Source organism: Lasioglossum baleicum, chromosome 14 (assembly GCF_051020765.1).
Source record: "Lasioglossum baleicum chromosome 14, iyLasBale1, whole genome shotgun sequence".
Lineage (NCBI taxonomy): Eukaryota > Metazoa > Arthropoda > Insecta > Hymenoptera > Halictidae > Lasioglossum > Lasioglossum baleicum.
This window is the reverse complement of record NC_134942.1, coordinates 8,704,663-8,730,161: the sequence shown is the minus strand read 5'-3', so window position 1 is coordinate 8,730,161 and position 25,499 is coordinate 8,704,663. Positions and strand designations below refer to the sequence as shown.

The 25,499-nt window shown below is 41.7% G+C and overlaps 1 protein-coding gene across 5 annotated transcripts in view; it reads right to left on the bottom strand.

Annotated features, from left to right (window-relative positions):
- LOC143215962 (pleckstrin homology domain-containing family G member 5) overlaps positions 1–25,499 on the bottom strand; it is a 114,806-nt gene that overhangs the window by 68,926 nt on the left and 20,381 nt on the right. Inside the window, exon 1 of one of the 5 annotated variants that reach the window (XM_076438614.1) lies at positions 22,071–23,759. The exons of the other annotated variants lie outside the window; for them this stretch is intronic. The gene's annotated coding sequence lies outside the window, so the exon portion shown is untranslated. Of the gene's footprint in view, positions 1–22,070; positions 23,760–25,499 lie in introns of those variants that run through there. 5 annotated transcript variants of the gene reach the window in all.

The following is a 25,499-nucleotide window of genomic DNA, read 5'->3' as shown; positions in this document are numbered from 1 at the left end:
GCTAGCATTGCAACACAGCACAACCGACGCTCGTTTAACTCGGGATTACCACAGTATTAACTTGTGGTCCATCGTTTATTTCGACGCAGTTATTCTTCACACATTCTACAGGGTGTCTCACCTGATTTTGACATCTTGATTTTCTCGCTATTGTTACTCGTAGCAAAAAATTTTTCAGCATAGGCTTGAATGGTATCGAGCGAAGCATATTTTGATGTTATCAGTTTTTTCGTTAGTGAACGCGTAAAGGTCAACTTTTTTTTTTTAAATGGAATGAGGTATTTTTGAATACATCAATCGATGCAGCTGGACATTCGTTATAAAAAAGTACTAACCTATGTATGTCGAAAAGTTAGTAGTTCAGGAGATATTTCAATTTAAAAAACTCTAAAATACCATTACTGTCGTACTAAGACGTTAGTGTTTACTTACTTACTTATGTAACGTCTTAGTACGACAGTAATGGTATTTTAGAGTTTTTCAAATTGAAATATCTCCTGAACTACTAACTTTTCGACATACATAGGTTAGTACTCTTTTACAACGAATATCCAGCTGCATCGATTGATGTATTCAAAAATATCTCATTCCATTTAAAAAAGAAAGTTAACCTTTATATGAACTTCACGCGTCCACTAACGAAAAAACTGATAACATCAAAATATGCTCCACTCGATACCATTCAAGCCTATGCTGAAAAATTTTTTGCTACGAATAACAATAGCGAGAACATCAAGATGTCAAAATCAGGTGAGACACCCTGTATACAGTCAATACAGCCATTCCCGATATCCTAATACAGTGTTCCGTTTTTTCACCCACTAACGATCCCAGACTCTCGATCCGATCTCAAACACCGGGTGAAATAGAAATGTTTCTGAAAACGCAGCTGAAAGTACGTCGCAGAATTTTTAAAGCGATTTCGGCAGTAATTTCTTGCGTAGCTTTCGGTAATCTGCTTCGCCGGTTCTCTTAACTGCTTCATTCAAAGTTCTCGCAAAGAGTGTTCGTTAATGATGGAAACATCGAGCAGCAGTGGCACCCGTAGAATTTACTTGGCGAAGTTAGCGAGGAATTTGGAACATCGGTTTCCGAAATTACGTCCGTCGAAAGCTTGAATAAAGCGGAGACTGTTACATCGAACTAATGAAACTCGCCGGGAAATTAATATAACGCTGTGCCATTAAAAAGTTTGCAACTCCAATAATTGCAATAATTTGTAAAAATCCTGCGGGAAAATCTGGTTCGTTGACTAATTATATTCCAACAGCTTAATAGCGAATAAAATATCGTCTTTCGAACTTCCATTATTTGGAAAAAATATCGGAGAACATGTTTATGGCTCCGGAGAAAGGAAAGAACGGCTGTGAAAAATCGTCGAATAACGTCACGTATCGCGTGTCGCGGAAATCAGTCCGCGCCTCCGTTCCAAGTAGAGGTGAAACTCTATTAAAACTTCGTTAAAATTCTGTTCCACGGACGGTAATAAAGCCATTCTTATTTCGTAAGTCGCCCGGTTCGCACACACGCGTTATTCCGCGTCGTAATTCGGTAGTTGCCAGGCCACGCACGGACTTCACAGTGGAACAAGTCGAAATATGCGCGGCATTCGTGACCAGTTTCTTGGCCGCGTGTTTCGCCACTCTGGAAATGTAGAGCCGGTGTAATTGCTACTTTTGCGACTGCGACCCCGAGCTATGCAAATTTTTCTGGGACGAAAGCTGCTGCGGTCAATCGACACTTGCATTTAACCAAAGTGACTACGACTGTATAATTAATTATGTTGTAGCAGCAACATTGTTCAACCCTTGCTTCGACCCTTAAATTTCATCCCCGGTAGAAAACATTCAATAAAAATCGAGAACTCGACTGTAAAATTTGGTTGTGTGTCGAAACGAAAAATAATATTGCAGGTGCAACATTGTTCAACCCTTGCTTGGACCGTTAAATTCCACCCCCGATAGAAAATATTCAATCAAAATGAACACGACTGCGAAATTATTTGGTTGTGTATTTAAAAATAAAAATAATATTGCAGGTACAACATTGTTCAACCCTTGCTTGGACTGTTAAATTCCACCCCCGATAGAAAATATTCAATCAAAATGAACACGACTGCGGAATTATTTGGTTGTGTATTTAAAAATAAAAATAATATTGCAGGTACAACATTGTTCAACCCTTGCTTGGACTGTTAAATTCCACCCCCGATAGAAAATATTCAATCAAAATGAACACGACTGCGAAATTATTTGGTTGTGTATTCAAAAATAAAAATAATATTGCAGGTACAACATTGTTCAACCCTTGCTTGGACTGTTAAATTCCAACCCCGATAGAAAATATTCAGTCAAAATGAACACGACTGCGGAATTATTTGGTTGTGTATTCAAAAATAAAAATAATATTGCAGGTACAACATTGTCCAATCCTTAAATTCCACCTCCGGTAAAAAACGTTCAATAAAAATCGTAACTATGAGCGTGAAATGAAATAGAACGTTCAAAATCAAGACAGAATTAAAAATTCCACTCTCTGGCAGCCTGGCAATTAATCCAATAATTCACCAGGATTTTTTAAAGGGCTATCAGGACCTTAAAAAATAACGCACTTCTGCAGGGAAAACGGCCGCGCGTAGAACGAAGCGGTGATTCTATTTTTCATAGTTAGCGTCCCCTTTCGTCGACTCAATAATAAAACAGTTTACAGCGGAATGATTTACGGGTGGCCTTTGGCTGAGGTTTCAGTATGTTCGTTCGAGGATTTAATGCTCGCCACAGTGGAATAAGACGGGACACGTACGCGGCTCGCCTGGCTGCGTGAGAGCTCGCGGAATTAACAGTAAAACTGTTTTTACAGCTGATAGTATGGTTTACGGGCATTCCGGCGACAACACGGGATACAATATTCAGAGATTTGCTGGCTTTCACGAGCCACTTCTACTTGGGAATGACGACAGCGTACTACTCGGTGTCGCGACGGCCATTTCTTGGAGGAGCTGGCCGAGAGTCGTAATCTCGCTACAAGAAACCGGAAATTCAGATGACTGTAAAAATGTTTAAAAAATTCTACCCTTGCTCGAGACCACCGTGAATTTAAATTTACAAATCCCCTGAAAATTGAAGTATTCAATTCCTACTTCAAGAGAGAACTTCCCCCGACTATTTCGAGAACGGAAGTCGCCAAGGTACAAATTACCGCAGCTTCCGATCTAGATCTCCTTGACGTGAATTCGGGGAACGTTGATCGATTTGCTTTAGAAGATGAACGTGTTTCCGGTGCGCACGTTCCTCGAGAGTACTCTATCTCTCTCACTCTCTCGGTTCGTGTAACTTGTTGATCGTGCGAGCTTAATGCGGGAGCAGCGTGTCCACGTTACAGGACTTGCCCAGGGAAGTTTCAATATTTGGAAAAGTCGTAGAATTACTCAGACACACTGGCCGTACAAGCACTCAAATCGGACCTGCAAAAGCGGGTATTGAATTCGCCCGCGACCACGATGCCCACGGTTCGTTTATCAATTTCGAGGGTATCCGAATCGATAGGATCCTATCAACCGATTGCGTTTCGCAATTAACAGGGATCCCGAAAGCCGGACTCGAATATTTCGATTTGTCCGACTCGACGATCTGTCGCAGAAAACGACGACGCCCACAGAATTGAGAGATCGGAATCGCTGGTTCTATGAATAAAATATCCTCCCCGCAATCCCGTTTCTCGAAAAGCTGGTCGAAATTCAATTTTCAAATTTCAACTCGTTGCTTGTATCTACCACGGTTATGCCAGAAATTATTACAGAACCATCTATTTGATTAATACTCCTCGCGATCGATCATAATTTTGCGAGTTGAGTATACATAAATAATGCATCGCTATAATTTTCATCGAATAGTGGAAATCATTTATGATTCGATTTAATGGCCTGTTCTCCGCGATGATTTATCGCTCGTGAACGATGCGAATAATCCCGTATTGATGACGTTTCATTCATTTAATTGTTTATCCTGCCATCGTGTTAATTTATTTACGGTGTCTCGGTAAAGTTGGAGATTCGAGGAAGCTGGAGGAATTTTGATTTTGAAAACGATGGAGAGAGAGAGAGAAGATAAATCGAGGCACATTTGCGAGACTTCGGGGACTCCGGAGTCGAGAGATGTAAATGTCTTCTATTCTCAAAGACGATAAAGAATGAATCGCGCAGAATCTCTGCCGATTCTAGTGTTCGGGATTTATGATTGTGCATTTTTCACGTAGATCGATGTTTCGTTTTCGCCGTGTTCGAGCCAGAGATTCAAGAAGGAGGACAAATCGAACTACATCCGCGAGGCTCTACGTACCTAAATCAGCAATTTCGTGGGTTTAAAATCGGGGAAGTGTAAAAATTGAGAGCCATCCCATACTATCCGCTTTCAAAAATAACAGGATGAGTCGTGTAGAATCAGGACGGATTCCAGAGAACGGGATTTACGATTGTGTATTTTTCACATCGATCGACAGCTCGTCTCCGCCATGTTTGAACTGTTGTGAGATTCAAGAAAACTCGATTCCCTGTTTTGAAGACGGGGAAAAATAGATCGAATAAATCTGCAAATTTGGACCTTTAAAATCATGGGAAAAATTCCATATCAGTTTAAAAAACGAATACGGGATGAATAGTTCCGGTTATATATTTTTCGAATCGATCGTTCGTCTCCACCATATTCGTTTAATTATACCGACAGAGGGGTGCGAAACGGATTCCCACCGAATTCCCGAAAGCTAATCCTCCCAATTTACACCCTCCGTTGCGATCGAGGACCTTGCAAACGGAATTTTTAAGCGATTTTTACGGATCCTGCGGATCGCATCACTCGAAACGACACCGTAATCCGCTTACGGAGTGTATCTGGCCGGAGTTAATAAGCGACGGTCGGGGAAGGAATTTTAAAGTCAATTTTGTCTGAGAGTGCCGACACCTATCAGAGCGCGCTGTGGAGGAGGGCAATCCGAGTTCTGTTCAACGAAACTCTGCTAGACCGTCAGTTGAAGAGCAATTTATTCCATTTACTGCTCTCTGACGAACGAACACGGCCTGTTGTTGTTAACCTGCTGTTTGAGCCAACAGAATATTTCAACCACAGAGTGCCTACACTTTCCGTATGTTTTTTAAGTATTTAGTTATTATTAATATTTCAGTATTTTTTCATCTGATTTCTACCATTCTGATTAGATCATTCTAATGGGCAAATTCTATCTAGAATGATGTTCTACCTGAATTGCAACAAACTGGAGTGAAATGGAAATTCATTTTGTTGAAAAAATATATAAAAAAAAAACTTTTTAAAAACCACGCTTGTATTAAAATGCGCTAAAAAGGAGAAAATAATTTTTTTCCTCGTTCCCCATAAAATACCGAATCCAGCTATATGATTAATAATATTTCTCCCCAAAATTTTAAGCAATTAGTTCAAAATTTCTTCCGTTATAAAATTAGTCTCGGAATAGATAGAAAAATTTAACATTTTAAATAAAATCACGACATTAGTGACTATAAAAATAAAATCGTGGTGCGCTAAACTATATTGACGTAATCTTCGTGGGCGCTCCACGATTTTATTATTATAGTCACTAATTTCATGATTTTATTTAAAATGTTAAATTTTTCTATCTATTCCGACACTAATTTTATAACGGAAGAAATTTTGAACTAATTGCTTAAGATTTTGGGGGAAAATATTATTAATCATTTAACTGGATTCGGTATTTTATGGAGAAGCAGGAAAAAACATATTTTTTCCTTTCTAGTGCATTTTAATATAAAGCGTGGTTTATAAAAAGTTTTTTTTTATATATTTTATCTTCTACTTTTATTGTCATCGGAGGCAAGTGTGTATACAAACTTTCAGCAAGCCTGGACTATGGGAAAAGGTTTGAAATTCGATTACAAGATTTGACGCATACAACAACACGACAAGTGTTATAAACGTGGTAATAATATAACAATATTCTCGTTTTCGTCATAAATCCATGAAATCCGCAGTCTAGTGATGAGACGCTTGATAAGATCAATTAGATTCTATTTGGCTCCCCGATATTTCATATTTGCATAAACATCCGCATTCTAATTACATCGTTCAAACTATGAGCTTATGCGGTGCACTATAGTGGCTTAACCTAATCCAGGCTTGGCTTGAACTCGTGGACAGCCACCACAGTGGCCCTCGCAGTTAACCGGAGCACGATAAATTATTCTTGTTCTGTGTATGTCGAGATTATAAATTTACTATTCATCTTCGGTATAACTATTGAGTGTCTCCCAAAATTAAAGTCACGGGAAATCTTTAATCAATACATCAAATACGTCAAAGAAAACAACTTTGAGGTCGCGCGTTTCTGCAACGGGGCGAAAGAAACAAGGTCAAAAAAAGTGAACAATCGGCTGCACTTTCAATGCAGCCCGTTGCAACGCCGCGCCGCCGGCCTGGGGAAATGGGGCGGCTCGAAGTCGATTGAAAATCCGTGATACATGAATGCAGGCCGCTGTTTACGAAAGAACTGCATTACTCGGACCAAGGAAGTCCTCTCTCGAGCTCTGCGGGACCTCCATTCCTGCACGCTCGCCATTAAAGAATCATTCCTCGGCCAAGCTGTCCGGAAAATTCGTGTTTCACACGCACGGTAAATTATTCAGTAATTATTTACTGTAGACCGTGGATCTTTAAGCAAAATAAAAAATATCTTCTTCAATTCAAAGACACAGAGGTTAAGAAAAATTCCTTTCTTGCTTTAATTATCTTATTTATCTTCTCTAGAAAGCTGAAAGTTTGCACAGAGATGTCCTTTATGATCTATACAAGGGATAAGAAAGGATATTTCGAAATTCAACCCCCAACGGGGTCAAAAGGGGTTGCAACGTTTGTATGAGGAATATTTTATTTCTGGTCGGATTTGCTTGAAACTTGGTCTTAATGCTCTTTGATATAATTAATCAAACACCTATTTCGGCATTTTAAAAAATTCAAACCCTAAGGGGTGAAAAGGGGTTGCAACGTTTGTATGAGGAATATTTTATTTCTGGTCGGATTTGCTTGAAACTTGGTCTTAATGCTCTTTGATATAATTAATCAAACACCTACTTCGGCATTTTAAAAAAGTCAAACCCTAAGGGGTGAAAAGGGGTTCTGAAATCTAAGATGGCGGCATGACATAAAATTAAAACTCTATAGGGGTGAATGGGGGGTTAAAAGGTTTTATGGAGAAACAATATCAATTTCCGAGGGCATTAAACGGTTTTCTGTGCGAGGGAAGCCGCGGGCAAAAGCTGGTCTTATACAATATAACCGAAATGAATTCGTCGAGGGTCTCAAATTTTTTAAATACGTCCACTGCTTCAAATTGTTCGTACGAAACGTGAAACGTGTGCAGCACCGTGCCTTTTCCGGAGACAATGGCGCGTAGAATCAAACGAAATAATTAACGCCGAAGATTCCCGAGAAGTGCATCGAACCAACAAGGTTTCGGCAGCGGTCCATGAATATTTCGATGAACGGAGCAGCATGAGAGGCACAAAAAACGAAGCTGGCACACGGAAAGAGTGTATCACGTACAATCCGCGTACGCTCCTGCGAGCCATTAGGGGATGATGCCACGACGTTGATCGATTAGAAGCCTGAACGGTGGCCGAGAGCGACTCCCGATGTACTCCGCGCGCTTTTTCCTCCCGCCTCTCGATTTCGTCGTTTTTCCGACGTCGGAACAGAGTTTACCTCTCGGGAAGATCGCTTCCGTAGATCTCCGCCGGTCTCGCTGGCAAATAAGCAGCCAGCTGGCACGAAACTCTGTTTTTTTTCCGCGACCTGGGTCGTTGGACCGAGGGAGCTTTTGAGACGGTTTCGAGACGACTGGGTCCTTCAAGATCGTCACTCAACGGTGGATCAATTTTTTCAAAGTGACTTTCACGAGGAAATTTTCTGAGAGCTGGAAAATTTTCTGAGAATTTGGAAAAGGGCTCTGAAAAATTTTAGAATTTTCCCATTCTAAAGGATTAATGATTAAATTAACAATTTGTTAACAATTTCATGAAATATTTTGCAACGGCAAAGTCTCGAGAATATGTGCACTGTAAAGGCACAAAGGCAACCTGCCGATTAATTATCTACAGATACTTTCCACTGCACTTCGAGAAGCGTCTTCTTGGCAGAGTCGATAGACGAGACGATAATTAATCGCGTAAGTCGAGAGCCGCGAAGTTCCGCGAAGTCTTTGAAAAGCTGGGTCTCGGTTACGCCATCGACTTTTCCAAAAATATTCGCAAATGTGCTTCGCCGCCATACGTCGGCCCATTTATTACTCCCGCTGTAAATAACTAATGGCTGCAGCTGGCAGCCGGAAGATGAGAAGTTAAATGAAACTTTCGGAAAGCTTTGAACGTCGCTAGTTCGTTTGAATTGGGTCGGCAGAACACAAACATTTCGTCCCTTAATTGATTTCATTCATTTCGACGGCGGGCTTGCGCGAGAAAGTCCGATACCTTATAATTAATTACTATATTTATCGTCGATATAGAAGTCAGTGGAAATAATGAAGGTCGTCGTGAAATCTCCGAGACCCTTACACCCTAAAGAAAATGTTGTTGCCATATTGTAACCCTCTTTATACTTAAAACACTTTGGGTGATCAATTTTTTCATATTTTTTATATTCAGAATATTTGAGCAAGTTTAGGAACACGATCAGAGTTACCAGAATATTTCATGGTGTACCGATACGTCAGATTGATCATGCCCGACCAGAGCTATGCCGATCTCGTTAAATAATGAACGCGCCAGCCCTCATTTCGTGAAATTTGATCGTTATCGTCGATCGTCGCTCACGCTCGTCGTCCCGTGAACCCCGTTCGAATGGGGCTCGAAGCCGCCTTGAATGTTTGATTACGCGAATGTTCACATTCACTGCGGAGAACTTCCCCCCTGTTTGTTTAATCCGGCCGACAGAAACTTATACAAATTTAAATAACCCCGCCGCGAACTTTTCTCCGACTTGCTGAATGAAATAGCGGAGTTTCTGTGCTTAATGAAATGTTGAATATGTCAGAGTAGTATCATTCCCTCTGTTATACGATGCACATGTGAAATTAATTTGTTGCCGTTCGTGTAATCTTGTGTATCGTTCATAATTAATCTCTGTATTAATGGAACGGTCACCATTCTAGACACTATAATTAATAGCCTGCGGATTTTATGGATTTATGACAAAAAATTAATCAACGCAATGGGGAAACAATTAAATCATTGGGCGAATTTTCGGACGTCACGTTCTTTCCGATTTATTCGAATCGACAGTTCGTTGAAATATCCTTCCCAATTTATTAAAATTATTGAGAGATAAAATACATTTCTAGTCGACTGCTGCTTCATGCGATTAATACGAACGATTTTTATCTCGCATGAGAGTACACAGTCCGATAATCGAGTTTTACTGGCACGTAAAAAAAAGCAATAATTCAGAAGCTCAAAATAAGAGATGCGAGTGTATTATTAGTTTCGCGGCAAGAAATTTTGCGAGAGACGATAGCTGGGAGCGAGATTTGCTATAAAAGGGGGATGATTGAGTATTATACGCCACGCCCGGAAGTTCAGCCCCAGAAATCTTTCATATCCGTTATAATGCCGCTTTATGCGGTATTTTTAGTCGACCACCAAGGATTCTCGAGTAACAGTTACCAGGATTCAGTTCCTGGAAAACGTTTCTGCTTTCTATCGCGCCGACAGCCCCTTTGACTTTCATTGCCACCCCAACCTCTCTCTCGTTTTTCCCTTCCAGCCTTACTCGATACTTTCAGTTTGCAAATTTTACAAGTTACCCGCGAACCAAGTTTTTCTCATTGTCGGAATTCTTCGAGGAAAATAGCACGTACCGTGCAACAGCTAAGAAATATGCTGTAAGAAGAACTGACCGGCCGCGGGGGTGGTTATCGTTTCTGCTAAAGCGGCGTTGCTCCGATAATTTATTCAAATCATGTAGACCAAGCGGAGAGAGTACAACATTGAAGTATTACGGAATTGCCCTGCCACAGAATAAACTGGAAAATGTTTTATGGACTTCCGTGTGCAGCTTCATTTTTCCAGATGAACAAGCACGCTGTTTTCAAAAGAACCTGATCAATTATTCGACGAGAATAAACGACGTGATGGTGTAAAGCCCGCGTTTCCCTGATATTTATGATCCCGGGAAAGGTGAAAAATCACTCATAGTCATGCAAAATCGAAGCAACTTAGTGGGCATTTCTAATGATAGTTAAAATTCGCTAACAATAAAGTTGAAAGATGAAACGAGTAAATATAAAATTACACGAGACAGAGTAAAGTATGTGATCCATATCAACGTTTCAAAGTAAACTGCTTTAATCGCTGAACTTCACTCGCACGTATAAATCTGTTAAAAATAAGATAAAATGTGTGAATAAAAAATTACAAAGGACAGCAAAGACGCAAAAGCAAGGTATTTTAATCACTGAACTTCACACACGCATACGTGAACGTATAAAATATGCAACAGAATGTGCGAATAAATATAATTATACAAAATGTAATTAAACGATTGTGTGTAGGTTCAAAATTGTTTCAATCACTGAAATTTGCTTCTCACAGTGTTCCATATTTTTGCCAGTGCATCGTCAGCACTGCTTCGTTTCATTTAAAATGGCAGGTTCATATTTCACGACATTTTTCACGGAATAAAAGAAATGGAATTTTGGCAGCGAATCTGTACGAGGTCGCCGGAAATCAAATTAATTGACGGTTGTTCCCACTTGAATTTCATAATCCGCACAAGTATTTCGATGCCACGTGCTTCGAGCATCGATTATGGCGCGAGAGCGCGTTTCAACCCCCGGGGGTTGACTCACTCTGCCATCGATCATCGCCTACCAAATCTAATTCCGCCCCAGACGAAAGGCTCGCCGAGGGCGTAAGATTTCTCAATTAACTTCTTATTGCCACATTCTGTTCGTTTTTGCAAAACAATTTTTTATTCCAAATATTTCCGTGACTCTGGTAGCATTTCACCCCGTTAAACCTTCGATAAATTACCATAGCATTCGGTAAAAATTGCCATACCATTATTCAAAACAGTTTAATGTTATTCAAAATTCGTCTCTATTCTGTAAATTGTAAAAAGGTCAATAATCACACATATGAGAAAACAGGTTCAATTTGATGTACACAGTATAAAAATGGTTAGAATAAAAATGATCTGGGTTGATAGAAATGCCTTGGTTTCGGAATTAAAATTGCTACGAGTCCAAAGGGTTAAACGCGTCGGTTTCCAAAATTTCAATTGACATTCCACCGTCAAAGTACTTCAGAGAAACCGCGAGAAAGGTTCCCGCCTCTCTGAAAGATTCCGATTTATCCGGAACCTTTTCGCAAATTGGTTTCTCTGGAGGAGAGCGCATTAAAATGGCGCGAGTAATACGAGGATAATATTTCCAGGTGTTCCCGATATCTCGCGATGATGAGATCCGATGGACGTCTTCGCATCGGTATAACCTCGCTCGGCCAAACATTCGATTATCCAATTAACGCGACCTCGATTCCGGTTTGGATAATTGATCCACCGTTTCGTAATTTAATAACGCATCCTCCGTAGCAACTCCACCGAAAAACAAGTCGAAAAAGAAATAATGATCGTTTTTTTTTCCTCGGTCGTTCATTGATTTCGCGGACAGAACACAAAACCGCTGACGCGTCTCTCATATTGCGGTTTTTACGAACGAGCGATTTCGACGAGCGACGTGGAAGGAAATTTGATGGGACGCTTCAGCGAAAGGATGAAATATTCGTCCAACAGGATTCGCGGGAAATTCATTGTCGCGGCTAATTGCACAGGGAAAGCGACCACAAGTGGGCTAAACTGCGATTCCGAGTCGCGTTCGCAATTTCTACGACAAACCCTCCCTGCGAGTTAATTATTTTATGATAGGCAGGTGGGTATTTAATTGTACCGTACTTATTTTTACAGCGAATCCAATTTTAATAACACTGCATTTCTCGATTAGCTAGAATCGCCTTTGACTTATCGCTGAAAGAGAATGAATTGCGTCAGCTTCGCGAACAGGTTCGAGGACCGATTTAAACAGCTTCGCACGGTGTTTTGAATGGACGATAATTCTCCAGTCCGCCGGTCATGGTAAAGAAAAAAGCGGACGTCGACTGTTTGTGCAGCAGGGTTTCCGTAATTCGCGGCGGGCTTCATTAAAACAAAAGCCCGCGAGGTCATGTTACAGGAAAACGCGGCGGCGGTTCCCGTTTTCTTCGTTTTATCTCGCGGCCGGCTGAGAGGCTATCAGTTTTTCAACGGGGTATAGGATAATACAGGTATAATTGAAATTCTGGGATTCCGTGTCGCGCAGATATTGCACGCCTGCGCCGCCGAGCCCTTATTTTTATATCTGCGGAGCAGTAATTGCAATTCTTGGTGCGTAAATTCGAGCGGGAACTTATATTGCGACCGAGTCGACTCAACTTTTATTAACTCGCCGCGCGCGCGGCGCAGAAGCGGTTTTTCCTCAGCAAAATTCATTTCATTTATTTACTTCGAAAAAAAATCGACGGCCGGTCGCGCGATTATCGCAATATGCGGTGTATTGATTTTAAAGCGTGCGAATGCTCTTATTTTGTTCATTGTTCGAATTTTCATTGTTCAGGGAAATGCCGGCCGCATGACCGAAAGCAGCATTGTAAGGGTGTACAAAAATTAATGATTATCCGTCGCAGGGGTAAATCTACACCTCTGTTGTAAAAATATTGTTAAAATTGTTTTTTACATCAACACCTTCCACTCATCCAGACAAGAAAAAGTTTGAAGGAAGCCACATGTCGCAAACAAATAGTTATTGAGATATAAGCTGTTATAGTTCTTGCAGTATTTGATTGTGCAGAATTATACGTATAGACAAAAGCCTACTACTACAGTCCACACGACATGTGCCTTCCTTCAAACTTTTTCTTTTCTGGATGAGTGGAAGGTGTTGATGTGAAAAAACAATTTTACCAGCAATATTCTTCGTTATAAACAATTCTGCGGCAAGTTTCTCTTACAGATACCCATCGATCCAGAGGTGTAGATTCACCTCCAGAACGGATGACCATTACTTTTTATACACCCTGTACATAAGTTACTGCAAATAACGAAATACCTGTGTCGCACGTGCCGAAATGTGTTCGCTCTCATGAATGGTTGAAACATATTAACGATTTTCAAGTTTTAGCCTGTCACGTACAAATTTACATTTTGCAACTAGAGATTCATGTAACAGAGGATAAAACGTTCTCGACAATACATTTTCCCCGCGTGGAGATTAAAAGCTTAATGTAGAGCATTCATGATAAATATTAAACATCATGGTCGATAAATATTTTTTCCACTTGAAAAATGTTGTTCAGAAAACACGGATCGACAGTTGATTACCCATTTTGCAGCTCTCCTGTATTTAACATATTGCACAGTCTCGTTTAAAAACTATATAAATTAATGTACGTGCCCATAATTATGAAAGTGATACACATACTCCAGAACACTTGTACTTGAAGAAAATTCAAAAGACATATTTTTTCGAAAACCAGAATACCTTCCAAAAATGGTTCATCGACGTCAAAACGGTGTTCAACGATCTGGAAACGACGCAACTGGAAGATACACGTGCAATAGTGATTTTTCCGCAGTGTTACACTCCGCGACGCGAGTTCGCGAGTCAGAGGAACATTCCGGAAGTTCTCCATTAAGCTTAGGGGAGTTGGTTTTTTCGCTCGCTCGCGAAGACTTCCGAGGCTTGGAAGCAGTCCCAAAATGGAAACAGTATCCCGCTGGATCGGGAAAAGGATTGGCGTAATGCGCCGAAGTAGGATTACTATGTCGGCGAATTTCCGCATGGAATAATGCACTGGGACACTGGGAACGGGGAGGAGTTCGTTTCGAATCAGTTACAAGGAAGCCCCGTACGCCGCGCAGCCTTATCCCTCGGGGTAGTTTCCCGACTTAACCCGCGCAGTCTAAAACTACCACCGGTGCGGCGCCAACCCCTTCTATGCACGTTGACGTGTATTGCGCTTTAAATAAAGCCGCGGACCACGCGCTCGTTTTTCTATATAAACCCGACGAGAAACCGCCGCGCGACGGTGCTCGCGAAATGAAAAAATCGCGTTCCGCAAAAATTGTTTACGGCGGGACCTGCACGGCTGAACCGGGTTTTCTGATCGCAGGTTTAATTTGTATCGGTAATTCCTGTTTAAATAAAAATTCACGATGCGCCATCTTTTCCGGAGGATGACGCGGAATTTTTTAGATTTCCGGGAATGAAGAATTCATGGAGCCCTAATTAACCCTTTGCGCTCGGAGCTATTTTGAGAAATGTGTTCTGTGAGTAGATTGATGTCGACAATTGCACTGTTCGCAAAATTGCTACAGATTAAGAACTGAATTGAACCAGAATATTTGTGCAAATTTTTCTGCACGAACGACACTCGCCGTCGCGAACTCCCCCGAAAATCCATTCGCAACCATATTCGCCACGTCTACGTTTGCAGATACAAAAAAAAGTTTCCCTATTTCCTCTGGCGCATCTCCCGGGAGGAATAAATTCCGTCATTGATAAGGCATCTTCCGCGTCACTTCCGGCCGTATCGGTGTCCAGGTTAATAAAAGTTTCCTCGCCGTTTCCCACGGTTCTCCGGAGAACCGTGACGGCTCGATTGTGTCGGTGGAATTATTCATCGCGACTCGACGGAGAGGGTAGAAACTTGTGGCGACAGTTTCGCTCCCTGGGAGTCAAAGTATTAAAGAACCCCGAGGGAGCGGCATCCGTGGCGAACCGGAACTGCTACCGGAAGTGGTCCCGGATGCTTCGGACCCGCTGGCGAAATTCGTCCGGGATCGGCAGACCGCGTTATTTTGCATAGAGTTATTAAAGTGACTCCAAATTTTCGTATTTTCCCAGCAGGGTCAAGTCGCAATAACTTTTCCCTGTGTACACACCGGGGACCCAGGGACGCGCGAATAAACGAAAGCCTGCGGAAGTTCCTCGCGGCTTCACCCTCGCGGATTACAAAAACAAACTTCTCCGAACGGACGTACACTTCCGGTTTATTAACAAGCAGCGGTCACCCTGTTTTCTCCAGCTAACGACGTCGTTCTTGTCAATTCGATGAATTATTTACGGGGTCTACCGCGAGCAACATTAACGGACACATTAAACGTCCGGCTTGATCGAGAAGCGGTAAAGTTTTTACGCCGTCTAGACTCGTTACTGTCCCCAGGATTTTCGTAGGGACACGCCATTAAACGAAACGACTCTTTATATTGACTTTCGCTTTGCCCTAATCCGTTTATTATCTCGTTTAGATCGTTCTATTCTCAGCCCGTGCATTTTCCTAAGGAATTCGTGGATGCTAATTATACTAATGGCAGTCTTGCGTTTTTATAATCGCTGGATTATTTCGGGGTCAGTTTCAATGTTGTTTTTATTTATATCTGAATCTGCGAGAAATTTAAAATTGTATACAGTAGGACCTCGATTAACCGGCTTGATCGGGAGACAAACAACCCGGACGAATTAAGGCCCGTTGGATAATTGAGACCCGAGGGACATAATTAAAATGTACATTATATTACAAAATAAATTTTTTATTTTCGAAAATTTATTTGTTTATAATCGGGTCCGGATAATCAAGGTCCTGCTGTATATACTTGCAAAGGTATTGCACCACGTTTTTATTAGCTCGCTTTCTTGTCTGTCTGTTTGTCTGTTCGGTACAAATTTTGCAATTTATTTTAAACTAACTTCCCGATGAGCTAGAGACCCGAAATTTTAAGCACAGCTCAGAACTGGCAGGCAATGCAATATCTAAGAAAAATATTTTTTAAAAGCCTATGCTTTTAGGAGATATAAACTATTAATAAATTTAATCGTTACACCTCCCCGCGCGACGCACAGTAGTACGTGATCGCGTTCAGCGATCCCCACTCCGCGCGATAGCTCTCCCTACTCTACTACGCGTTCCCACTTCGACTCATCCCCAATCCACTGACCCGCTTCGCATTGAAGGAACTCGGTGTTCATTCCAGTTCCGTGCGGTGTTTACAAAGTTACTACGTATTATTATACTATCAAAACCTTTCTCAGAACCTTTATCTTTGACATTTTACCACGGCGTTAGTTTCCGATATGACGCGGTCGAAATACCGTCTGAAATTCACTACATGTCTCTGTTATAATCTCATCAAAATGTTTAAAATCGATTGAAAAATTCCACACACACAAGACTAAAAAGCAGAAAATAATTATTTAAATAGAAATAAATTTTTTAAAAATGCCACGTTTTTAAAACGGACTAAAAAGTATAAAATAATTTTTCCTAGACCCATACAGAATACAGATTCTTAACCCCGTACAGATAGTCCTGAAAATTTGTGATTGTGAATTTTTAATAGCTATGAAAATATTTGTAAGATTTAAAACGAGAAACGTGGGGCGCATGCAATAGATTATAATTGATGCATGAATAGTTCACCCAAGTCACTAACAATTTTATAGCACTGCAAATGATATGAACTGTTGTGCGAGTTTTCTCAACGGCAGCTACTCTCTACACTCCTTACTATTATCTTGCGCACCACGTTTCTCGTTTTAAATCTTACAAATATTTTCATAGCTCTATTCAAACTTTACAATCATAAATTTTCAAGACTATCTGTATGGGGCTAGGAAAAATTAATTTATACGTTTTAGTCCGTTTTAAAAACGTGGTTTTTAAAAAAAAAACATTTCTATTTATTTCTTTCGATCCTCGAAAGAAGGAGTTCAATAATCTATTATGCTTTCTGTTCGATATTCGTTATCAGATGAACACTGAGGGTCGAAGCGAATTAATAATTTTCGCATAAATTAAGAGACGATTGTCTCAGGGAAATGTATTGAGAGCACGGTTGATCGAGCTGCTTCATAAATTGGAAGAGGGAAATGTTAATTATAATCCTTATGGATTGGCGAACGTTCGAACCGAGGAAGTCAGCTTCCTTCTTTATCCATTTTTTACTCGGCCGGGACGAAGAAAAATGAATTTTTTAACAGGACAGTTTGTCGCGGAATTCTGCGCGGAGAACTCAATCAGTGTCGGATAATTAACGTGAAATTTTCTCGATGGGCAATGTTCGATACGCTTTTACGGTCCGTAGTGCAACAAATAAAACTTGGTGGTAGTAATCGCGGTGGAGGAAAATAGTTGAGAAAGTTCCGAAGTTTTTGTGGCCGGGCTACGTGTCAATAATTAATTATGCTGCCTCGTCCAGCACGGTTGACTTCGAACGATGCTTTCCCCATAAAGCGGGGGATTAATTACCCCGAAGTTAGTTACAGGGATTCAGGGACGTTAACTTGTAAAACTAGATTCTCGAAAGTTGCATAATCGCGGGGTCCCGCCGACCACAATTTGCTCGTTAATTGAAAAATTCCGGCGAAACTGCAATACAATGAACCCCAGCTGCGGTTTAATATTTTTATTCGAGCCGCATACCGAACATTCCTGCCGGAATTCCCGGCATGCCTTACTGGATCTACAAGAAAACTCTTAATCGATGCGAATAGGTCGGGGACGATGCGATCTTCTTCGTGGAGTCTTCTTGATATCAGTAATTAACAATCTCCCTTCCTTCAGGGTTCAATTTCAAAGAAAGAAATTAAAGAAAAAAAATTTCCAGCCAAACAGGACTATAAATATGCTCGAAAGAATTGACCAAAGTGGCGAAACGATCCTAAAAACGTAACCGAGCGCAGAATAGCGAGGAAGCGGTCGCTCGGAAGGGGTGGAAAATCAAATTACGAACTTCTGATGATCGAGTACGAAATACCGGGCAGTAGTTTCGCGTGGAATTCGAAATTCGCAGGGGGGGTTCCTTAATGGGGGTCCGTGAGCGAGAAGGTCCGCGGCGTATTAGGGAAAATGAGAATATCAGAGAAGCGTCACGGTTATTGATTATCCAGAAGGCCAGAGGGCTGCGATTCACTAAAACCGTGGCTCTGAAAGGGGTCATATAATGCCGCGGGGGGACGAGTTGCACGCGAAATTGATAGCAGAACCAACGAACAAGCACGGAACGGTTGCCAAACCGGCTTGCTAGTTCGGAGAATCGAGCGAAACGGTGTCGGACTCGGTTCGGCCGCTTTACGTGCGAAATAAAGTCTTTTCCATGAATGGACGGCAACGTTTGAAGCTACAATTCCCTGCGAAAACGGCTAGTTTATGCACCAGCCACTCTTCCCGCCACTTTGAAAACGTCGCGATCATCGTGACACCGATTTACATCGGCCCGTTTGCTCCTCTTCGTTTTTTTCGCGTGTTTGCAAGCGTAATTACACGTTTAGATGTTAGGCGTAAGCAACAATTTTAATCCTCGTCGTTCGTCTGTGCATTTTTACGAAATCCTTTCACGACGCTTTTACAAATAACGAAATTATTCACCTGCTACGTGCGTCAGTCTGGCGCAGCTTTCAACGATTCTAAATGGATACTATTTTATGCATGTCGCTTACTTGAATTTGTCGTACTGCGAGGAGTTTTCAAACTAAATTATTTTCCTTTCCATCACATTGATTTTTTACTTGTTATAATTTGACGTCCAGGGGCAAACAAAGTTACAGAGATGAGAGATGAGGGTTAATCAGTTACGCAGGCTGCCACACCAGATATAAATAATAAAAATGTCTCCGTTATCTCGACGCCAATTGTTTTGTAAAAATTCAAGAAAAGAGTCTTCTCGAGGGTAATGCAAAGACGTGTGAAAATATTGTTGTAGAAAATATAGTGCATGCCGTTTACGGCTTCGTTATGGATCGCCATTATCGTTCCGACATTTTTACCGGCCATTTTCCCGGCACAGCTTAAACTGTCCCTTGACTATACTTTAATGCAGAGCACACGGGCGGGGAGAGAATTATGGGAATGTGGTTCACAATTAACGGAAGTGAAAAATAGCGGGCAGATGTGTGCGGAATGGTGAATTTTTTTTTGCGCTGCCTCAAGTTCTAGGGATTTTTTTTCGGGTCGCATTAGTCTGAGTAAATGCAGCCTCCGCGCGCGAAAGATACTGCGATTGCTGCTATCAGTGTAAATATGAATTTTTTGAACTTCTACGTTGCGTGTAAAATCGATTTGAAATCCAATTAAAATATCTCGAGCATCGAATTTTTTAAGGGAAAAATCATTTCAATCAGACGCAACAGTACTGCACGGTAATGTTATTAAGAGAACGAATTTCATTCACGCGAACGAACAGTTTTACGAGCCATTGCAGTTCGCGGAACAATTCTAGGGATTTGTAATTTCAAATTGGAAAGTATGTTAACCATTTTGGCCGGAATTTATTTTGGAATTCGTTATCTGCCTTCCTTTTCCAGGGAACCAGTGGTAATTCTACTGTTGAAAAGGCTGCCTCAACTTTGTTGCTAACTGCCGTTGCCGCAGAACGTAAGTAATTCTCGCTGCTTAACTTTACAACATTCCTTTCTCAAACACAACATCTGAAAGTATCTCGACAGTAATTAAATGACAACGAAACCAGCAATGAGAAGTACAAATTGTCAACAATTTCTAAATAGAACAATGTACTACTGCAACAACCCAATAAAGCTCCAGCAAAGTCAATTCGATGCAAAGATTGGGAATCGAAGATAAAGCGCCTGCGGACGTTAACGAGAACCCATTTAGCCTACTTCGTTTAGGGTACGAGTTGTGGGCCAGCAGTAATCTCGTGCTGGAACCATAAATTCAAGGAAAATCTCGTTTACACTGTGTAAATTATTATCCCGCAGCGAGATTATTTACTATCAGCCGGAATTCTTGGGTGGTAGAAAGGAAGGAAGAAATTCATCGTTTCGCGGATTTTCTTGTTGGTCTTACCGCAGATTCGAACTCGGTCTGGCAACTGGCAGGACTGTTCCGTCGAGAACAAGTTCGAGAGGCCGCCGGAACAGGCCCGGGCGGCTCCGGACTTATGAATTGAATTTGAATCAGCAACAAGCTAATTTGCAAGACAAATATTTGCCAACTGAATCCTGTAATCCTAGCTCCGGGGCGTGGATTCGGGCGCAAAGTGCTTTTTACTTGCAGGTACGATGTCGTCGCAATAAAAATGCAGATTTCATCCCGACTACTTTCTCTAATGCCCTCGATTAATTGACTGTGATCGCTGTGGAATATCGATTCGCGGGAAAGCTACTTTCCATGGTCTAAATCCTTAACTCCGACATTTCACGGAACTTGTGAAAAGCAATTTTTATCATTCTCTTCGAAAATTATTTGATCCAGCCCCTCAAAAAATTCCAACTCGATTCGACCAGCTCCAAAAGAGACATTTTGTTTTAGAAAGCACTCGATCAGCGTCACTATGTCCACTGTGAACTTTGCAAGTTTGTCTGTAAAGGGTTGTACCTGGCAGCACAATTACCTGAAATAATTAATGAGCCCCAACTCCGAAGGTTCGGAGGGTTGTTACATCATTAGAAAAGTTTCTCAATTATCAAAGCTGGAAAGTCAGGTTGACCGTAAAAACCACTGTGTGCCAATCCAACCCTTTTTCTTCGAACCGCATGGATTCACCGGCGATTTAATCGGCATCTTTCGCATCGAATCAACATCTATGGAACCGTGCACACATAGACGTTTCTTTTATGTATTTCCCGAGATTACTTTCCTTTTACGCCTCGCGCTACTTTATAACTGACTGCGAAGCCATGAATGCTTCATATTGCGCGGGAATATTGTTTGCCGAGTCCTATACTTTATTGCTTTATGGTTTACGCTCCCTATAATTCTGTTAGCGATACCCCACGTCATTCGTATCGCTCGTTTCATCATCTTCGATTCACTTTTTCTGACCCAGTTCGCTGCGACGAGCTTTCTCGGCTCGGAGACGGCTTGTTCACCCTTCGAGCACTTTGTTTGGCCGGGAATTAAATTAGTACCACGTTGAATTTAATCGTGGAATGTTGTTACAATGCTTTTATGCGCGTGAGGAACAAAATGGTAATTAAAGAGTACAAGCTATCAGCTTGAATCGATTGTTTCATTTTGATTTGATGTAGCTATTATACGACAATATTTCAGTGCGAAACAAATATATACATACAGGGTGTTTCGTAATTTATGGTAGAAATTGGGTTAGGTAGATTCCACGGCTGGAAATATAACTCAAGAATAACGCTATGGTAACTCGAGAATAACGAAATTACGTGGGAGTAAATAACCGATGTTACGGATTTCCCTACAAAGTGTAATACGAGTGTGATTTCTCGCGGAATTGAAAGCACGAGCGTATTCGCGGATTTTTAAAGGATCGCGTAGTTTCCAGCCAGCATTTTTTAGTTCCAGCTCGATAGGATCTGATCGAAACAATTTCATGACTCCAGAGCGTACGTTGAATCGTAAATGGGAGCACCTAAAGCCTGCGATCACCCTGATAAAGTTATACCCGTTGCAACCAGACTGCGGATGTTTATGCAAACGAGAAGTTTTGCGCGCTGATTTCGAGAAACCGGTTGCAAACACGGGTTTGCTGGCTACGCGAATGATTAAACTATTTGATTGTTTGGTGAACATTTCTGCTATTTGACGCTCTGATATTTAGTTGACCGATGAACGTAGTCATAATTTACTTTGGTTAATTACGGGAGGATTGAATTCGCGATTTCCTCTTAAACAATCAAATATTCTCGTACAATTGCGTGCACCGAGGATTTCATTTACCATGTTGTGGTAACGCTAGATCTACGCTAAAAGCGAGCATTTTGAACGAAAGCAACAAGATTTATTCATATATCTATCCGCAGCCGGTCACGGTCTCTCGGACCCTATTGAACAGCCCTTATTCGAGGGATCGGAAAAATGCCGTGCGAGTGGAATCGAAGCGGACAGGGGGTGCAGCGGGGTAACATTGATACAGTTTGTAACCGGACACAAAGGCCGGTTCCGGACTCAAAGGTGACTCGATTTTCCATCGTGGCGGTTCGCTAGATCGGTGTCGGACGAAATCAAGGTTTACCTTCGACTTTTATCGGCGACGCCATCGCCCGCGTTGCAGCCGCCTCTAGTCCTCCTACATGAAACCGACCATGTGCGTATCTCTCTATTTCTCAATCCTCTCTGAAACCTCTTTTTCTCTCTCTCTCTCTCTCTCTCTCTCAATCGAAAGTTCCAGCCTTCTCGAAACTTTCGCCGCACTTCCAGTCTCTACACAAGATACCGTCTAGATCGGTAATAGTCCTGGATCCTACGCGTCCCACGCTTCGCTCTCTTCCGTGCTCTTTTTCCTTCTCATCTCGGCTGGACAAGACTCTCGCGAACAGTTCTCTCTTCGCCTTTCTCTCTTCCTTTATTTTTCTGTATTTCTTTGTTTGAAATTAACCGGCGTCGGTGGTCGAGAGTGAAACAGCTCCGGTCATCTCCGTTCTCGGGGGTTGAAATTGAATACGGCGGAATTGTTGCACTGTCGGTCGATTGTATAAGGTGTACAGACGGGTCTAGTATTAGTTAGGTTCTTCTGTCATCGCCTGTAACGTCCCCTACCTTTGCCGTATCTTTTGATTATTCCTTCTTTCCCTGTTTCTTTTCTTTTCTGTCGGTTTCTAGCGTTCGATCGATCGATCTTCCGGTTTCTGACGGTCGACACACAAGTTGGAAGAAGGGTGGTGGCGGTGGTGGTCGTCGACAGCGTTTCAGTCCGTACAGTGATCGCGCTCTCGTCCGTCGGCTTCTGTTTTCACCGCGTTTTCGTGTTTGTCTCGGGGGCGAGGGCGGCGTCGATCTTACCGGGCTGAGGTCGCGCGTCCTACTGGAGGGAAAATCCGTTCTCCGTCATTTCAAAACTCGATCCAACCCCACCACCACACTCGCCGATTCACCACCGAGCGGGGGGATGGCTCGAAACTCTGCGCGGACACCGAGTTCCTCCACGGCACATGCTTCTTCGCTCTCGCTCTCCCTTATTTCGCTTTCTTGGTTGCTGTGCAGACCTCTCTTTCTGTTCTTTAGCCACCCCCTTCCTCGGTTTGCCGCCCCTTCGAGCGGAGTCGCAGAAATTGCCTACGAAGGTCGCCGGAGGACGATAGCGAGATGCGATCGCGTCGATTGCTTCGCTTTTCGGCCGCGAGGCGGTGGAATTTTTCTTTGTGTCGGGGGTTGAAAGGGCTGCGGCACTTCCTAATGGGTTGTGCTCGGAATGTGGGCGTTGGGATATTTTTGAAAAATCTCTCTGGAACATTGCCTGTTGCGATGAGAAATCCTTGTTCGAACTTTCCGGAATTTGGGGGTGGAATGAGGGTTGGAAATGGGAGGAAGAGTCTAGCGTTTCTTGGGCTGAATGGGACAGAGTTGTTTTCACACGTAATGATGACCTTTATGTATGATTAAAAATGTTGTGACGCAACGTGGTGCAATTTTTAAATGAAGGACAATGTTACTAGAGCTCATACGAAAGATAATATCAATGCACAATCATGCGATCGTGGTAGGATATTAACGTGTGTTACACCAGAAGATTTTTCGGGAATCTTCGAGCCTACGACCTCGCCAGCCGAAGGGAGAGGGCCGAGTGCCTCTTCTCTCGGTTCAGAAATCGATATTTAATCTACATTGCAAATTAACGATCTCAGGGTTTTCATATTTCACTCATTAAACGTCAAGGCCGCAGAAAAGTCCGCCACGGGGAAATCTGTTAATCCCTGCTCGAGTTTGGCCAACTCATAGTTTCCTGCGAGATTCCTGCGCCGACGAGTGGTGTAATTAAACTGCGCTTTCCAGGCATTCAAATCTTTTAATCCAGTCAGCGTCTGTCCTCTCAACAAATTATATGCGCTCGTTCAAAAATTTATAACCCGGTTGTATAAAAGCGCCGCTGCTCAGCAATTAAACGCGAGTTTCGCGTTAGTTGATCGCTTATAGAAATGTGCTGATTAACTGGAATTTTGCTAATTAATCCGAAGCAACATTTCCATCTTGTACAAGGTGTTTCGATCATGTACATGGTCACGACGTACAGTGGGTAACGAAAGTATTCGAACGCCCTTTAAAACAGAATAACTTTTTTATAATTGCACCAAAGACCTGATTTTTTATAATCAATTAGATGCATTGGTTTATGAAATGATATGCGAAAATGATTTTCCAAAAAGTTATAATTTACAAGGTTACATGCAAGAATTTTTTTAAACATTTTTATTAGGGCCTTGAAGAAAATTTAAAATATATGTTTTGTAGATCTATGTTAGTTACACATATGCTGGAAATTTCATCAAAATCGATTAACATACAAGCGATTAAAAATGTTGAAAATCGTTTTACACGACTTTGATCAGTTTCTGCTTAAAATCCACAAAATCGTACATCTTTCGATGCATGTCGTTTTTTCCTGCGTCGACCGATTTAGATGAAATTTTCAGCATGTGTATAACTAACATAGATCTACAAAACATATATTTTAAAGTTTCATTAAGGGCCCAAATAAAAAAGTTTTAAGAAATGCCTTTATTTATTTTTGCATGTAACCTTGTAAATTATAATTTTTTGAAAATCTTTTCTGCATATCATTCCATAAACCAATACTTCTAAATGATTATAAAGAATCAGGTCGTTTGGTACAATTATAAAAAAGTTATTTTATTTTAAAGGGTGTTCGAATACTTTCGGTATCCACTGTATAACTTTGAAACACCCCGTCCACTCGGAAAATTCTAACAATTACCGGAATTATTGCTCGAGTGGATATGAAATCTATAAAAATGTTTCGGATTAGAGGAACGAAGGAATAAAGGCCGCGGAACGATGGGAGATATAAGTGCTTACTAGTGTTCGACATTTCGTAGCCGGGAATGCTCAGAAATCAAGCGGGGGACAGGAGAGGCCGAGCTTTGCAGGAAATAAACAACACAGTCTACCCCCTCTCGCGTGACATCTCATTCCGGCGACCACTCAGACCCTCTATAGCGATCGTACTTTCCTTTTACTCTAGATCCTACTTTTCTCCCCCTTTTCTCCCTCATCTTTCTCACTTAAACTGTGCTCTCGCCGCCGGTGAAGTGCGCGGTTCCGAAACGCCGCGCCGCGCCGGGAAATAGCGGAAGGTGTCCGTCGTGGGTGGTTCAATCATGATCCAGAAAAATGTCTCCCCCGAGAAAATATGCCGGCGATATAAATTACGTGTGACCCATCACATGCGAACAGGGAACACATTGATTTTTCCAACTCTTGTGTCAATGTCCCGGCATTTATGGCGAAATATTTGTAAGCAGGACCAGACAACAGCGCAGATAAAAGTGGATATAAATTATAATAATAAAGCGAAGTTGCGCCATATTATTTACACCAGTAATTATTCCAGAGCTTTTCTAAGCAAGACAAATGACAAAATCCTCCCAGTTTGTAAATCCTCCGTACACATAAAGTTCAGAACTCCATTCGCGTGGTATGTTCATTT